At 30.9% G+C, this 6,000-nt stretch overlaps 1 protein-coding gene across 13 annotated transcripts in view; it reads left to right on the top strand.

Moving 5' to 3' along the window:
- shep (alan shepard) overlaps positions 1-6,000 on the top strand; it is a 535,390-nt gene that overhangs the window by 504,176 nt on the left and 25,214 nt on the right. The gene's annotated exons all lie outside the window — the stretch shown is intronic.

The following is a 6,000-nucleotide window of genomic DNA, read 5'->3' on the forward strand; positions in this document are numbered from 1 at the left end:
TCTTCAAATATATGTTCACCTTTAATCTATTTTTAACCAAAATTTTAAACAGTACAATTTATCCCATGTTTATGTGTTCATTTTCCATTTTTTAGAAAAATCGCCAAATTTCATTATAGCCAATTCACATTCTTATTTCAAATTTTCTTTTTATCATCCTAAATTTGATATTTTTCTTTGATATAACTTTGTTTGTGATATCTACTTATCATCTGTCTAACGTTTTATTAATGAGGTGTTAATAGCTGATCGTAGATTGTATGTGAAGAAGATGGCCGAGGGGGAGGGGAGGAGGTGCGGTCAGCAAATAAACAGAGAACTATTTATTTGTGCTGACGTTTCGACCTGAATTTCAGGTCTTCATCAGGGGGCTCAGGCAGAGGTCAGAGGTTCTGACTAAACTGATGGCGACTAAGAAGAAACCGGTTTAGTCAAAATCTCTACCTGACCTGAGATTCAGGTCGAAACGTCGGGACAAATAGTTTTTTGTTTATTTATTTTTTTTTAATATCTTTCATTTGGAGTTCTATCAATGTGTAGATTCTCTACATGTTTGTATCTCGTCATTTTACATCTTATAGCAAGTTTACTAGTATATAATTTTATACAGTTATAAATAACAATAAATAAATTATTTTTGCCTATATACTCTTTGCCTACTATACATTTCTGTTTATTATCCGTGAAGGTCCCTAGTCATTTCTCCCTTACCATGTGGCCTTCATACTCGATACCTGCCTCTACCTAAAATATTCCTTTTAGGACACCCGGACGGGCTAGGGTCTCTTCTGTTCCTCCTAATCCTGGAGGCACCTGCAGCCTACTCATAAATCTGTCTGTCCCTAGAAGCTTGTCATAGTTCTGTCATAGGGAACGAAGAATTAGGGTGGTATTCGCTGGAACTCTGAAAAAGGTCGTTATATTGTTTCTAAGAATCGGGCTTTTATTTTTGGAATTTTAAAAACTTTAGAGTTGTTGTAAACTATTCATTTCTTACTATTGGTTGTACTTTTGAGTTTAACATAGCTAATATTAAATATCTTCGACAGACAATATGAAAACAAGTTCATTGCTTAAGAAAATTATTTGAAAAAAAAAAATTGAATATTCTCAAATCTGTGGTTGCCAACTGACATCTAATTGTTCCTAGAAGGGACTTTAGCTTTGAGCATTCTAGAAATAGGCAGTCTATTAAAAGATAAATAATAAATAAATGTTTATTATTGTAGAAAAAAAACTTATTCTTGTTGAATGGATGGATGTAGATGAGAAGATACTTTCAGTTGACTGCTTTCAATTTCACGGTATCAGAGGATACGCCCACGGGGGGCGGCTCCCATATGGCGGTGACGGTGGGAGGCTCTGTAAAACGATAGTGAAATCGTCATTAAACTTATCTTATTCGGCTTCTGTATTATTTCCTAAATTTTCGCTGCATTTTTTTTTTTTTTTTTCCTTTTTTGGTATAGCTGCGAAGTTTTTTCATTTTATTCTTCACATAGGAAAAAATCACATCCTTGTTGAACAAGAAACAGTACTTCCTTACAAAGTAATAAACCCTTTAGGGGGTGTTGCGTTACAAATTTAAATTAAATTTTTTTTTTAGTTTTTCATAAGATATTTATTTTCTAATGATAAATATTTTTCGTGTCCTATTTCCCTTTCCATTAACAACTAATATTAATATTTTACCTCATCCCTCAACTCTGACAGGGTGATCTGGAAGGTCATTAAAAATTTAGGGTAAGAGAACCCACTGCTTAAATGAAAAATATTTCATTATCTTGAATTCTCTCTCTCTCTCTCTCTCTCTCTCTCTCTCTCTCTCTCTCACACACACACACACACACACACACACTCACTCTCACTCTCTCAACTGGAGTAGAAATATTTGATATGAAGTACAGTTCCATTTATACTTACCATATTTTTTATAATTTCACTGTTATTGTCTTTAACATAAGACTCTTTTTACTGTAATCCCCAGCTTTTATCCAAATTTGGGCTAAATAAGACAGACGATGAGTTTCCGAAATTTAGGTGTACGGGGAAAAATCCGTTAACTCATTCGTAAGCGAGAGCAGTTGACGGAATGTGATGAAATTGACACTGCAATTTTTTCCAATAATCCACTACCTGTCTCCACATTAGGATTTAGGACCAATTTAAAATTTAGGAATATAGGAAGAAAATTCGTTTGCATATGAAACGAATGTGCATGAAAGTAGTATGAAGGATTTTATAAAATTTATATGGGCACTGACTATACCAACTCACAAAATGCCTTAAAATTTCATCAACATCGGATTTATGGTTGTATCTATCATACCTGAAAAAAAATTTGAGTGAGTTTTAGATTTTAAGGACATTATTATTATTATTTTTTTTTTTTTAATTTCCCATGAATGCAAATCTTTTTGAAGCAAAAATATGCACTCTACTCGTTCCGGAATCTTGAGTAATTTGTGTTTTTTGTTTTTTTAAGATGGCAAATCTTTATTTGAGTAAAAATAAGACTTGTAAGTTTTGCTGGTTAAAATTCTTTACATCTGAAACGTAGTTAGATAATGCAAGCTGACAATGTGATAATTTTTTTTCGTATTATTTTTTGACAAACCTTTCCTGGGTGTTTCCTCTAGTAAATATTTGTAATATGCTAGAGCATGTGTGCTAGAGGCCCAAGAACATTTTGAAATTTTATGAGAAGATGGTCGAGGTGTAGTCAGCAAATAAATATATTTATTTGTGCCGACGTTTCGGCCTAAATTTCAGGTCTTAAAGAGGGAGAAGTTCTGTCTAGAGTGAATATAATTATTTAGTGACAGACGAAACGTCGGCACAAATAAATAGTTGTTGTTTACCCGCTGGCCGAATCCCCCCCCCCCCCGACCATCTTCTCATATTCATCTAGGTTCAACTATTAACACCTCATTTTGAAAATTAAATTTATGCTACTTTTACTGCTGTTTAAGGAAATAAAATATTTTTTTAGAAGAACCGTTTAAATTTCAGTATATTGCACAAAGTTTAAAACACAACTTTTTTTTTCTTCTCGTTTTGTTGAAAGAAAAATATTATTAAAAAATGTGAAATCCTTGTTTATCATATACATATATATACATATAAGTTTGTAATCGTTTCGATCGGGCCGATACAGAGCCTATTTATGTAAATATTGAATTTGACCACGGAGACAATAGGACCCAAGTCCAGTAGCAGATGGTAATGTAAAGGGAACCGGAAATAGCTTTGTAGATAATTTTAAATATTTATCTAACTATCTATAAGGCACTTTTCCAATGAGATTAGATAAAGGCATAAGAAAAGAACAATGAGATAAGAGTGAAATTCTTCATGACTCATTATTTCAATTTGATTAAATGTTTTTCTTAAATATTTATTAATATTACTTGTGTACTGTATTAATATACTATATAATATCTACCTGAGGAAATTCTAAAATTATTTAGATTGCTTAATATTTTATATGTGAGGGTATAAGTTCAAATTTCATTTATCATCGAATTTCAGTTTATAAATGGATAATTAATTTCTAGTTAGAAATTTTAACATTTTTATAAATTGTTGTGTTTTTGTATATATTTTCTAGCTTAATAATTGCTCGTTTAATAAAACAAAAACCAATTTGTTGTTTGAGATTACGTAACTTAAATGAAAACACGGAAATATTTTTATCCTTATTTCTTTACTTTGTTTATTTTTGTCCGACGTTTCGGCCCTCAGTCCTAAAATGTTCATATTATTACTTACAATTTACTCAACTTTTCAGTATATTGCACAGAGTTTAAAACACAACTTTTTTTTGTTCTCGTTTTGTTCAAAGAAAAATAATATTTAAAAAATGTGAAACCCTTGGTTATCATATATATCTATTTTTAATCGTTTCGATCGGCCCGATACAGATAAAGTGATCACTGTTTAATATTTTATTTTACATATAAGGTGTAATAATAAAAATGGGACGTACAAAATTGAGTTTAACTGATGAAGAACGCATTTTGTGAGGAAAAAAAAAACAAATGAAAAAGGTTTCTGCATTAATAATTCATATCTTAATTTTTTTACTTTTGTTATTATTTGTGATACATCAGTCTGGAATTTTGACTTATTTCAATTTGAGCAAGGAGTAGTACAATTAAATTAACAGTTGTGTAATTTAAGTTGTGTAGGTGCCACTAGGCGGACAGGGGGTGCCCCCCTTGTTTTCAATAAACATTTGATTTACCTACCCGAGATGTCCCCAATAAAATTTTCCATAAGAAGATATTTTGACTTTATAGAATACTCTTCAATTATTAAGATGCTATATGCTATGTTTTATAATGTTTGTATTGTATTCACATCAATAAAGTTGTAAATTGTTGTTAAGTATACCACTGTATAAGATATAACTATTATTTGGAGTTTTTCACATAACTAACTAAGTAGATAAAAGCATGTCTCAGTTTCTATGAGTACGTATTCTTTAATAATAGGTACGTTGCTCGGCTTCTTAAGACCAAATACACACTTCATTCTATTTTGTAATTTTTTCCTTTCCATGCTGGTATTAATTTTTGTTTTTATAAATGAATTCTTTCAATCTGTAAAGTATTTCCTGTAACTAGATCATTTGGATTGATTTTGTTTATTTCTCTGGTTGTTGTTCGTTTAATTTCCTCTCAGAAAGGAGTTCAGTTTGGCGCGTTACCAAAATGATCAGTGGCCTCCTCTTTTTTTATTATTATTTTTTTTTAACATCGACCATCTCTTGAAATCTCTTAAAAGTGCCTTTGAAAAAGCTTTGGATGAACTATATGCCGACTAATAAAACTCCATACCCTTTGCTCTCCTTTGGGGGGAGTTTGGCGTCGAATCAGGGGCCATTCGAAGTGTTGCAGGCATACACTATGCATGGAACTCTGCCAGTTCTTGAAAGAACAACATATAAACTACAATTCTAGTCTCTGACGAGTTTTTAAATTTAATTTCATGTGTCTGGTATCAGTAGCGAAATATATCTTCGGCTTTTCCTCCTATCGAAATTTAAAGGATAAAAACGGACAATATGTCTCCTCTCCGGTTAGTGTGTCGCCTTTTAGATATCACCATTAAGATGAAATTTTATGTTATATCAATCAATTCATGGAGGCTGTAAAATATTTTGCTTTCGAGAACTGATTTATTTGTTAAAATTGTTTTTGTTTTTTCTTTTTAAAAAATCCTTGCAAAAAATAATACTTTTGTTGAGTAATTAAAGGTGGATAATATCATACAAAAACCCTATTTATGATGCTACAATATTTTTCTTATATTTTCCGTTTTCGAAATATTGATGTTCCGATAAAAATAAATAAAAGATATAAGAAAAAGAGAAAGTAGTTAAAGGAATCTGATAAAATCGAGATGATAGGTGTCAAATCGATAGGTAGCAATCTGAACAATTCCAGGAAATTTCATAAATATCGGATTGACGATTCGATTGAATATAGATCAACTCAAACATGGAATCGGATTGACGGTTCGATTGGAATACAGACAGACTTGCACATGAAACCGGATTCGTTCCCTAAAACGCTGTGTTCTGTGAACATACTTTTTTTTATTTTTTGCATGAATACAATGGTTACCTACCTCAGGTAGTGAGGAAAAAAATTATTTAATCAAAGAATTTAATTTAATTACTTTTAGTATTGAACATTCCTAATTATTAGTCCAAAAGATAAAGAAAACTTCAAGTAGCAGGTAAATTAACGTCTAACTTGGCAACCAAGCAATAAAAAAACCAAATACTTTCTTTATGAAATAAAAAACAGTATTTGGCAAAAAAAAAAAAGTGGTAGTTCCATTTCTATAGATTTCATAAAAAGGCTCCCACCTCTCTAATTTATTTTTTTTTACTTATTAGAAATTAAATTTGATATAACTAATACTTATAAACTGGTTTTACGGATATGAGCATTCAGAACAATATTAAAATATATATACACATTTATATAT

This window comes from Halyomorpha halys, unplaced genomic scaffold, assembly GCF_000696795.3.
Source record: "Halyomorpha halys isolate HHAL.00 unplaced genomic scaffold, Hhal_1.1 Scaffold712.1, whole genome shotgun sequence".
Lineage (NCBI taxonomy): Eukaryota > Metazoa > Arthropoda > Insecta > Hemiptera > Pentatomidae > Halyomorpha > Halyomorpha halys.